General features: G+C 39.8%; 1 long non-coding RNA gene across 4 annotated transcripts; it reads right to left on the reverse strand.

Moving 5' to 3' along the window:
- Positions 1-17: 17 nt before the first annotated feature.
- Positions 18-12,212, reverse strand: LOC121138408. 4 transcript variants are annotated; one of them, XR_005875435.1, is made up of 4 exons: positions 10,494-12,212; positions 9,211-9,245; positions 4,028-4,113; positions 18-2,129 (listed from the first exon to the last, which is right to left on the reverse strand). It is a non-coding gene; the product is annotated as an uncharacterized LOC121138408 (long non-coding RNA). The 4 variants fall into 4 exon arrangements; XR_005875438.1 differs by having other exon boundaries at positions 7,968-9,245; XR_005875437.1 differs by lacking the exon at positions 9,211-9,245.
- Positions 12,213-13,105: the final 893 nt, after the last annotated feature.

Raw genomic sequence — 13,105 nt, forward strand, 5'->3', positions numbered from 1 at the left:
GTCATCATACACAAGCTGGGATACACATATAGACACAAGAATATGTCTGATGTTTAAAAACCCTGGTGAATATATACATATGTAAGGACATATGTAGGTAAGTAGGTTAATGTGTGTATGTCTGGGTTTCTATACTTGTAAATACTTGAAGATACTAAAGTTGACTGTAGAAGTGTAACCCAAATATTTCATCTACAAACATATATAGAGAGACAGTTTTGAGGTTTTCTTCATAACTTGGCTACCATTAATCTATATTGCCAAATAAGAATAGATATTACACAAATACATCCTGTGTGTTAAATCACTGCACCTGAATTCTTAATTTCAAACCAATAGCCAAAGCATTGGTGGTGATAAAACTATTTTCCTTGATTTATTTTCATTATCTTAGTTACTAGTAATGGTATATCCCCCAGAGTTTATGCTCTATAGTGACCACACTCCTACTTTTTCAACACTTCCTCCCAATTTGAACCTTTCACTCCAGCCCTTTGATAATTAGTAGTCTAGGACAGAATTCTTCCTGCAATTTCATTATTCCAGCTTGATTCTCTTACTGGGAATGGTTTAGGTAATTACTATGTTTACCTCAAGTTGTATCCACTTTTGAAGGCATTCATTTAATATCTTAATTGAATTTATTTGTGTGTGTGTGTGTGTGTGTGTCCGTGTGTGTCTGTGTGTGTGTGTTTGCCTTCCCCTTGGATTTCTGCACAAGACACATGTGTAGTGTTCAAGGAGGACTGAAGAGGACACCGATTCTCTGGAGTCTAGATTGCACTGATATTGAAAGCCACCAAAAGGTCCTCTGACATCAGACTGGGGACTGCAAGAACATCAAATATCCTTATCTGCTGAGCCATCTCATCTAGCCCCAACTGGATCTGCACAATACAAACAACACAACTTCTTTTTCACTATGGATGCAAGGATTTTGCATTCTCTGTATTATCATGTCTACTTCACTCTTGACAATGCTGTGGGACACCATGCTTGATTCACTAATATTCTGCACACAGTGCTGCAATCAACACTGATGGGCAAGTACCTATTTAATAAATATATTGAGTTCTTTGATGAGATGTACATGAACCATATGGTAGGGCAGGTTTGGGATTTTGGAGGACCATCCATACTGGTATCTAATCAAGCTAGAAACCTTGCCAAACCCACCAGCAGAATATAAGGATAGCATTTCCTTCTGAGAACTCCATCAGCAGTGTTTCCCATTTCTCTAACACATACACTCATATTACTCCTTCTTTTCTGACAATGAACTCTTTCCTTCCCAGAGAAACCATTTGGTTCTTCCTGCCTAGATTTCTGGAGTGGTTGAAGTTTCCCTCAATTCAGGCCTATCCCTAAAACTTCAAATCTTCTATGATAGGATATAACAGTTTCAGAGTTTGCTACACGTTGACATTTTACAGGGTGAAATAGGGGAAAAATAATCCATTTATTGAAAACTTGATTTTATTTTCTTGACTGATGTATTGTAACTTACTATGCTACATCAGGCTAGCCTTGAACTCAAATTAATATACCTGCCTCTGTCTCTGCTCTTCCTCTGCCTAGGACCCTGACTGATTCTGCCACAAAAGTGTTGGGACTAAATGAATACTGCACTGATCCTGGTGCACTCAGTTTCTTCCAAAAAATGTGGATATCCAAGATTCCAAGCAAAATGTGATGAAGAGGCCATGTGAGGGTCAAGGTGTAGTTTGGTACATACCTAGTATCCCATGAGACTTAACTGTATGTGTTTAGAACTGGAGCCCAACTCAGATTCTTTTGTTGTGGAAGTCTGTTGCTCAAGCAGAGATCATAGGAAGCCCTGCCCCTGCTATAGGGACCTAAGTGCAGAGGAGCACAGAAAGGTGGGGAGCAACTCACTTACCAGGCGCTGTCTTCTTCCTTGACTCTTTTTCAGTGCTGCAAATGGAGAAGAGACATCATTGGGATTGACACTTCAGGATCCCAGGTATTCCTTATGCTGCAGGGGAGAACTCGGTAATACCTGCCCCCACGATGACCAGATAAGGACAGCACCTGTCCATGGGGACAGATCATGAACTGATCCAATCTCCAGTCCTTTAGGGTTCATGGCCTTGCCTCCAGCTCCAAGCCTGTAACAAACAGAGAATATCAACTTGGTTCAGATGACAATCAATCTATCTTAGCCTCTGAATGCCAGTGAGGTTGCAAGCAAAAATCCAATAGCAACCACTCCTTCCTTTAGTACATCCTAACATGCAGCACGCCCTGCACTACACTGAAGCTGTGAGAAGGCAGAAGTTTTTGTCATAGTGCCACCTTGGAATGTAGCAGCCTCACTGAGGATGTGTTGACAGTGCTACAGAATGTCATGGGCTCTGGCATCAAAGTCATAGTCATGGCTAGACTGTTGAGAGATATTCACCTTCCTCAATTCTTCAACTACCTCACTGAATTAAACCAATTCTGAGATACAACATAATCCCAGTCTAAATCCTCCACAGACATCAGAAGGGATCTGACACAGTAAAGATACAGTGCCATCTCCTTCACTGAGGTGAAGTAGGACTGGAAAGGCTCTGGTCTCCGTGATGGAGCTCCTCATTCCAGAATTCAGCCCCTGCACCTAGAGGAGGGAGAAGAGGCTGTGGTGTGGGCAGTGATGGAGCCAGTGAGAACATATTGACAATGTGGTCAAAGACTTAGATGTTAGAGTGGAGAAACTCCCATGCTGCAGGCCCATTAAAGCAACTTGGGCTCAAGGACAATATAAGACAAAGGTGAATAGAGGAAACAACTTCAAGGAAACAGAGGAATGAAGAAGTCTAGGGACAGAGTCAAGTCAGAAGAAAAGCCCACTATCGCCAAGACCAAGAGGAAGAGGAATCCACCTGAGCTCAGACATGACACCTTTGAAAAGCATCAAACTCTTCTCAGACTGCACATTCAGGAGTCCATTTAGATCCCTCACCCAAGGCAGAAAAAGGGTGAGAAGAAAACTTTTGGAATACTCTGTGATCCAAGAGTTTCACAGTTTGTAACACTTTAGGTTCTGGGGTATATGCCATTGACTTTTTACAAGCTGACAGGTAGGAAATGGAATACATGTATTTATTGGCTTACTCTTAGTTTCGTAATGCAGGCTCTCTCCCCATAGCTCTGAATGCTTGTACTATCTAAGCCTCTGCCTGCTCAGTTGCCTCAAGATTACCAAGGTAAAAGTAATGCTCCAAACAAGCTGGTGGAATCAAGTTTCTTTTGCTACAACTCAGATTCATTATTCTGAAAATATGGTTTGCTTCAGTTACAGGACATCAAGCCCTGACCTCATAGGAGGTGTGCATTTGCTATCCAAGGAAATTTGTGCTTATGTGGTAATGTTACCATTCCATTTCTACTTATAAGAAATATAGCGTAAGAAATTTACTGAGGTGATACCTTCAACCTGTCATTAGATTTTCATGGCGTATCTCTTTTCACAATATCTAACCCACAACTATAGTGTAGGCCCAATACTCTCTAGTTTAACAAGGGCCATCTGCTCATCAGAGTCACCCATTGAAACTGTTCACAAGACCAACATAAGATCATCCCACCACATGTATCCAATGATCCCCACATGAACAAATTAGGGTACAAGAGAATGATGAAAAGCATTAGCTTAGGGAGTTCTCTGGTTTTATCTCTCTGTGTGTGCTGCACCTAGAGGTTTGCATACTGCTGTGGACCACTGTGATTCACTTAACAACTTAGGAGGGATACACAGGCATTTGGATGGAAATTTTCTAATTTGAATAATATTATTTTACTCTGTATGTTTGCAAGCAATGTGACTTGTATAATATTGCTTATTAAACAAACCTCGGGAATTTATTTTTCATATTGAAGCAATTACCAAATGCTACACTTGTATTGAATTCTTCTCCTTGTCTTAATTCTCATTGTACTATTCACTGCATAGGCATTTTAAAAACTGTATCTTGTACACAAAGAACACTAACTCTGTTAACACAACCTAGCTATTCCTTACCTGTGTCCACAAATCTTAGGCATTGATCCTCTGCTTCACATCATGGTCTCGATTTTCATTAATGTCTACGTGCAGATATTTGTAAACTAGGATCAGAAGAAAGAGATAGCAGAAGGCAATATTTGGCTGGGACTGGATATATCTGATACAGTACTATTATTTGAAGATATGTGAATTATCTTGCAATCAACATGACTGCATTTATCCTCTTAGCTGATAGGAGTACCACTGTGTGTACAAATAACATGTTCCTTATCCATTGCTCTGTAATCGGACACGATGCTCAGGCCCTAACACAGATATTCCTGAAAATGTGGCTACCTTCTCTTATGTGCAAAGTAAAAACACATTCATTTCAGTTGGCACAATATGGATGGGATTGGTCATATATGGGGATTGTGATATTTAAAGAAACTCCATACATAAATATACACAGGGTAGAACATTTCACATTATACCCAACATCTTATTAGTGGGTCCCATGAAACAATCCTGGGAAGTCTCTACACTTCTTATATTCTATAGGATCTAGAAAGTTCATGTATCCAGGACCTGGGGCATCACAGAAAAATAATGCCTAAGATGATATGCTAAGTTATCATGATTTTTCCTGATCCTTCTACAAAGGACTCTTAGGTTCTCCTGACAAAGATCTTACTATGACTACATCAGTCTGTTCAGTTATTCTTTTTTTTATGTATATATTGAAAGCATACTTTATTTTTTGTATAGCAGTACAGTTAGTATGTTAAATAACCCTATGATGGAATGATTTGATAGAGTTTTAAACAGAAAACAAGGGAAAACATTAGGCTACAAAATCTCTCAGAACAAATCTTTTAAAAAGTGTCAGTGAGGAGGCCTAGGTAATCTATTGAGCCTTGGACAGCAGATCAGTACCCATCCCAAGTATACACACGGTCTCTGGACTCCCATAGAACAATGTGAGGTGCACTCTCACCCGGAACACTTGGGGAAGGGTCTAGGCCCTGCCCTATATGAAATGACAGACTATGGACACCCCCATGGAGGGCCTCACCCTCCCTGGGGGAATGAAGGGATAACGGGGGAGGGATGGGGGGAGGGCACGGGAGGAGGGGAGGGAAAGGGTGAGGGACCTCGTACTGACTTGTGAAGCAACCTTGTTTCTTATCTAAATTTAAAATGGAAAATAAAAAAAATATTAATAAAAAAAAAGTTTTTTTGAGTGAGTCAGTATGATAAATGCATTCAATGACCATTTATGTCTGATTACTGTTGTACTAATGGTCAATGGAATTAAAATGAAAGTCCAGCTTTCACAACTACTGCCTCAAAGGAATACCATATGTTAGGCCCTTTGGATACCAAAATTGTTGTTGCTACTTTAGTATCTGCAAAGTTGAATTAATCTATCTATAATGAAAACAGAAAAACTTTAATGGAATCAAAACTATAAAAACTTTATGCCTTCTTTATCTTCTTTCATAGCTATGTGTCTTGTTATCTGAATTCTGTCCTTCCTCATCACCCAATGCTGCTCTCTCTTGGTCTCCCTTCTAAAGTTTAGATTCTACCCACACTTACACCCACACCCCCCCACACCATCCCATTCAGCCTCATAATAACCCATGATGCAGGTACTTATTGCCAGTTTTCCAACCAGCAGACTGAAGCTCAGAGGGGTGGTGACCCTACTCTAGATCACTCTGGAAATGACATCTTGACTCATGTTGGGAAAGTAATGACAATTCTGGAATTCCATCCAAGATATTTATCCCAGGCTCCCTTTGGTAACTGAAAACAATGACATGTACATATTTGTCTGCCATCTGCTTTTCTTGGCCTGTGGCTTGCTAACATTTGTAAAATAAGCAGAGGTTTTGAGAGCTCTAGTGCCACAGGGGACCACCAGCTCCTTTGGGACCCAGACACCATGCGAAGGAACGTGGGTGATGGGCACAAGACCCAGTCATTCATGCCACCCTGCTTGGCAGTCCCCTAAGGGTCTCATGCCAGAGTAGGGCTTCTTATCTAGAAAACTCAGGGCTTAACACAGGCATACTCCCACAGAATTTAGCTGAACCAGCACAAACCAGACCAGGTAGCCCATTCCTCATAATCATTTCCTAAATGAATAGTTGTTGTTTTTGTCATTGTTTGCTTTTAGTTTTTGTATCTTTTTTTCCTTTTTTTTAAATTTTATTTTCCAGTTTAAATTTAGATAAGAAACAAGGTTGCTTCACAAGTCATACGACAACAAAGGGGGATCAAGGGGATACAAATTGGGAAGGAAGAGGTCAAACTTTCACTGTTTGCAGACGATACGATAGTTTACATCAATGACCCAAAGAACTCTACCAGGGAACTCTTACAGCTGATTAACACCTTCAGCAAAGTGGCAGGCTACAAGATCAACTCAAGAAAATCAGTAGTCCTACTATATACAGATGATAAAAGGGCTGAAAGAGAAATCAGAGAAACATCACCCTTTACAATTGCCACGAACAGCATAAAATACCTTGGGGTAACGCTAACCAAACAAGTGAAAGACCTGTATCGTAAGAACTTTGAATCTTTAAAGAAAGAAATTAAAGAAGCCCTCAGAAAATGGAAAGATCTCCCATGCTCTTGGATAGGTAGGATCAATGTAGTAAAAATGGCAATCCTGCCAAAAGCAATCTACAGATTCAATGCAATCCCCATTAAAATCCCAGCACAGTTCTTCACAGACCTTGAAAGAACAATAATCAATTTTGTATGGAAAAACAAAAGACCCAGGATAGCCAAAACAACCCTGTTCAACAAGGCAACGTCCGGAGGCATCACCATCCCTGACCTCAAGCTCTATTATAGAGCTATAGTCCTGAAAACAGCTTGGTATAGGCACAAAAATAGACAGGTAGACCAATGGAATTGAATTGAAAATCCGGGTATTAACCCACACACGTACGAACATCTGATCTTTGACAAAGAAGCTAAAAATATACAATGGAATAAAGAAAGCATCTTCAACAAATGGTGCTGGCATAATTGGAGCCTGGTGTAGAAGAATGCAGATCGATCCATGTCTATCGCCATGCACAAAACTTAAGTCCAAATGGATCAAAGACCTCAACATAAATCCAGCCACACTGAACCTCTTAGAAGAGAAAGTGGGTGGTACCCTGTTCAGTTATTCTTAAGGTCTGCATCCCTTTGTAGTGGAGTGTAAAAAGCACTACTACGCTATTATACCCAACTACTCTAGGTCTCACATTCTATTGCCCTCATGCTTGCAAGGCAACCCCTGAATCCTGGGTGGACTGCTTTGTGCAGGATCCACTTCTGAGGATCAGGGAGATAACTCCTCACAACAGCAGCTGAAGCAATTGCCACTCCCTCATCAGCAACTAAACCCAATGCAAGAGATTTTAGGCAAGGAGGCTGACTGGGACATTATATCTGCATAAGGACAAAGGTTTAGAAGCCAATTGTGGAGAACCATCCCTTCCATTCAACCACAAAACAACAATTGTCTTCCCACAGGAAACCTGAGTCATGGTCAATGTAGTGAATCATTTTATAAAATAAGAATACCCTTGTGTTCCTTGGTTGCCAAATCAAACTGGCAAGTTGTTGCTCATATAGTTAACAACTGTGCCTTCATTGGAACATTATATACATATCATTTGACTTTTAATAATGGAGGAGAGACAGCCCAATCCTAAAAGAACAGTTTCTGAGCATTCTCTCCCAAATTAATGGGACAAGATGTTGGGTTTATGAAGCCAGACTGCTAAGAAAGACTGACATTCCAATTGCAGCTCAGAGGAATTCTGAATTCCTGATATCCTGAAACTCAGTCAGAAGAACAATCACCTCATAGTTGGTAATAACTAACACAAGGATCAAATAGCCTTCAGATTTAGGGAAGTCTTGAAGATCTTCTTGGCCAACATCTCCTGACACTTACACCCACCTCTGGCACTTGGAATTGAGCAGGCATATAGCTTCTGACAGTGCCATTTTCCACGCATTCAGGATACAATCTTTCAGATCCTTTAATTTATTTTCAGTTTTTTGGAGATACTGTCCCAAACATTTCAGGCACTGAGATGATACGATGATGCCACCTCTGAAAAGAACATTCCCTATAGAGGGTAACAAGAGTCTGTAAAGACCTACCACTGCCAATTCTAACAGGAGACAGGCTTCCAGTAAAGTCCCACATTAGTCAGATTTTCTAGGAAATGTGAGCAAGTCCATTCCACTACAGGTTGAAAACCTCCCATCACTTGCAGCTGCTGATTGATCCCTTACAAGAACAGGATTCAACAAGCATGTTTATTTCTAGGAAGCACTACCTCATGAACTAAGAAAGTCTTTGTATTTTAGATCAAAGGACAAGTTTCTTTAACTTCTACTTTTCAAAACTCTTCTAGGAATATGGTGCATCATAACACCTCTCAGGAGTCTGCTAAACTCAAAAAAGTCCCTTCACACTGACCCAAAGAAACAACATGGCCATAGTCAACCCTTCCACTTGAGTTCATTCACATATATGATATGGCTCACAGCAACACTGTAGAAGCAGGTGACTTTTGGAGGCCAGAAGAGTTACAGAATCTACTAACTAGTGTTCAGTTACAAACCACCTGAGGAGTGATACACTGATGGAGCTTACCCTTGTCCATTCAAGCCCTTCATGAACACCAACTCTGAAAACAGTTCCTCCCATTTGCTGAAGCAGTGTGATGTCTCCCCAGTGCATGCATTGTAGTGTATTGTCACATGGGATGTGTGTATGTCATCTCGTGATTACATCTCAATCTTATGGGCACAGATATCTGTGGCTAATAATCAACATCATTTTTCATTAAGTGTATAATTTTAATATCTAGAAAATATGCAAGATCATGCTCCATAACTAGATCTATTTCTACTCTCTGGACTGTAGTTACTTGTAAGTCTTCTTTGTTCCTTTGACTCAGACTAACTACACACAATCACCTCATTTGAACCTCACAACACATTCAATCTAGATTCTCTCCTGATGCTATCACAAACACAGACCAATCAATTTCTGGGAAGTAGACATCAGAAATCACTCATGATATACACTTGCATCAATGAATCTATCCACCATTATCTTATTAGACCCTGCGATTAACAGGAAACCAAAACTGGAAAAATAATAAACAATTGGTCAGAGAAATGCTTACCTTGTCATGTCACTTTGAACACAGCTGAGATACAACTAAGAGACAATAATGACAACAGCAATTCAATTAAAATGCAATATAACACAAGCCAGATCCCTAAGAAAGAGGCAATCTCAAATCAGTACATGACACCCTGAAGTTCGCCTCTGAGAATGACTGTGGGAAATGATCTGGAGTAACCATGTGGAAATACTGAGGTTAGTATTTATGGGTCAATAATTAAGTCAGAGCTAGATAACAAGATACCATAGCAAACGGCCAACTGCTTCTTAATTAATATAGCATCCTGTGTATTCATTTGGGACTTACACAGCTCTGGGAGCAGGCACACGGGAAGAGTTATCTTAACACTCAGTGGTGTTTCCCATTTCATTTCTATTTGGCCATGGTTTACAGCTACTTTCGGTTCACTATGTATTTTCTGGATATCCCCAGAACTCACTGTCCATTTTTATTAAATTTGTGATGATGACCTCTTTATTGCTCCTTTAGTAAGTGTCTTGATCTCTTTCTCATGATTTCATATTCTATGTAACTGTAAATAATCCAGATCTTAATTCCCTATCTGAGGTATTAATAGCAAAGATTTCATGCAGTTCTCTATGACGTACCCTGTGGTAACACCATCTTTGCTGGTAATAAACTCTTTACTTCCCTGAGAGAACATTTTTAACTACTGCCAGGATTTCTGGAGTGGTTGTTGTTTTGCTCCGTTCTTTCCTGTCCTTAACCTTCAACTCTGTGATACACTTGGATCTGAACATTTTCAGTTTCTGACACTTTGACCTCCTATACATTTGTCACTGATATTTTACAGGGTCAAACAGAGAAAGAAGAAGCCATTTATTTATTAACTTTATTTTATGACTGATACTTTGTAACTAAGTGTGTTGCATCATGTTAGCCTATAACTCACATTAATATGCCTGCCTCAGCCTCTGCCTCTGCCTAGACCTCTGCTTGTGATTCTGCCTCAAGGGTGATGGGAATAAAAGAATGCTATACGAATACTAGTGGAATCAGGTTCTTTCTGAACACATGGACATCACAGCTTCGAAGTATATTTTGATGAAGAGGCTATGTGTGAGTCAAGGTGTGGTTTTCTACACACCTATTATTCAAGGAAACTTAAGCTCATGTGTATAGAACTAGAGCTCAACTCAGATACTTTTCTTTTGTTGTAAAAATCTGGGGATCAAGAGGAGATCATAGGAATGTTTTCCTCACTGCTGAAGGGACCTAAGTGCAGAGGTGCACTGCCAGGAGGAGAGCAGCTCACTTACCAGGCCTTGCCTTCTTCCTTGAATCTTTTTCAGTGATGGAAACGAATTGACACTTCTGGCCAGATGCTCCTTCTGCTTCAGGGGAGTACTCCACAAATCCTGCACCCAGGATGCCCAGATGAGAACAACACCTGTCTATGCAGGTTAAGATGAAAGCTTCGGGATGACTATGAGGGCACACATACAGAAAAACCCAAGAGCAATCAGTCCTCTCTTTATCACATCCAAACATGTAGCAGGACCTGCACTACACTGAATCTAGTAACATAACACAGAACCTATTTGTCACAGTACCACCTTGAGAAGTAGCAGCCTCTCAAGTTGTTTCTATTTCCAGTTATCTATAGTAAGCTGCTGGATGTGGAAGGAGTCACTACCATGTCACAGAACCTCAAATTTTCACAGATTCATGCATTCATGGAACAATGCATGCAGATTAATGATGCAAAGTTTACCGCTCATTGTTATAAAGAGGAAAAAATTCAGGTTTCATAAAATGGATTTTTTAATTAAGTGAAATATTTCTTGACACATTTATAAAATTTTTCAATATACTTGGTTATTATTTTCTGTGTATATTTGGTGTTATTTACCAGTTTTCTATAAAATTTCCTAAACATTGTGACTATCTAACCTGTCAGGGGACTCTACTATGTCTGTTATATAAGAATACCTGTCCTGAGAACATTCTTTAAACATACAGATTCTCGGAGCTGGGGAAATGGCTCAGGGGTTAGTTGCACTTGCTGCTTTTCCAGATTCCAGCACCAACACTGGGTGGCTCAAAACCACATGTAACTCAGGATCCAATGGAATGCTCTTCTGACCCTGTAGCTACTGGCACACACAGACACAGACACAGACACAGACACAGAAGCAGACACACACACACACACACACACACACACACACACTTTTTGAAATCATTTTCTAAAATCCTACATTCTGGATACTCATCTGTGTGGCAATTCTCCTAAGAGATGCCTAGGAATCACTAATTCTGAAGCCTTTAATTTACTTTTCCAGACAGGGAGTCACTGTGTATGCTATGAGAGCCTCAAACTCTGTATCCTCTTGGCCCAACTATCTGAGTGCTGGGATTATAGGTATGTACTCTATCATCCATGAGACAAATTTGACTTACCAAATAAATCAGCACATACTTCATTTCCTCAATCCATTCATATCAAATACTGTTCTGAGTACTTTGATATCATAAATAATAATTACAAACATTCTAATAGGTATCTGTTTTCATGCACTGTTTTCTGAAGATGATAAGGTGGGTTACCTCCATCCTACAAGGCAAATGTTTTAGTAAGCATTGTCTCTCTAGGGAACCTGCCACACTACTGCACTCTGAGAATCACAGGCAGGATATACTGACAGATACCCAGAGCTATGCTAGTTATTTGAAAAATAAGAGATTCCCAATAACTGGCCTAGAGAGATGCCTCAGCAGCTAAGAGCACCTGCTATACTTATTGGGGATCACAGCTCAAAACACATTGAACACATAAAGGCTTACAACCATCTGTGTAAGTCCAGTTCCAAAGATTCTGGCTTACTCTTCAGGCCTCTTCAGGAACCAGCCATACACACATACTTACAAGCACTAAAAACAGTATAAAATAGAGCCAGGCATGTTAGCACACACATGTAATCCCAGGACTGGGGAGACTGGCAGGATGATCTCTGTGAGACTGAGAGCTGCCTTGTCTACAAAGTAAATTCCAGGACAGCTAGGGCAGTTAGAGAAACCCTGTCTCAGAAAACCAGAAAGAAAAACCATTTATAAAATAAAAAACAATTCTTTTAAAAAGAGAGAATGCTAATTGCCTGAAAGAGGCTTGCTTTTGCCTATGTCACTATAACCACAGAAGCAATGCAGCTTTTGAATATACAACCCTTAAAATCACTCCCATATTTTCTATTGTCTACCCCCAAGCCCTACTCCCTACAGGTCTGTGAACAAAACTCAGGGCCTCGATGTACAAGTGTTTATTCACTGGGATGCACCCCTACTCCACTATTATCTTACGCTTATCTAAGTACATAATTGTGAGGGAGAAATAGGTCATTGGTACAGACCATGAGTTATGTCCTTGGTTGATTCTAAGCACTCAACATTAATTAACATTTTAAAGAAAACCAAATGTTTATGCATCATAATCTAATGTGTGGCACAGTGTCTCTTGTAATATATACTTGAAAAAAATCACTTAAAGTTTAAATATCTCACTACAAAAGCTATTATATGAGTTCATTGGCTTAATTAGCCTGATTTCATCATTTTACAATATATAAATTTCAAAGTTTCATTTTGTTGTTGCTTTTCAAGAGAGGGTTTCTCTGTATTGCTCTAGTGAATTTTAGAGAAATCTACAAAATTGACTAGAGCCAATTATTGCCAATTGATGTACATAGCCAGTTCCTGGACAGCCAGGCATATATAGGCAGATTCTGTCTCAAACAAGAGATCATGTGTGTTATTGAGTTCACCTGTTGTAATTCCCCAAGGACACTTTCTCATACACACTCTGATAGATGCTAAAATTGTTGCAGGCCTTTGCAAATGAAACACATTTAGTAACCATCCTGGTGTTATCAAC

Source organism: Mesocricetus auratus, unplaced genomic scaffold (assembly GCF_017639785.1).
Source record: "Mesocricetus auratus isolate SY011 unplaced genomic scaffold, BCM_Maur_2.0 contig_12610_pilon_obj, whole genome shotgun sequence".
NCBI lineage: Eukaryota > Metazoa > Chordata > Mammalia > Rodentia > Cricetidae > Mesocricetus > Mesocricetus auratus.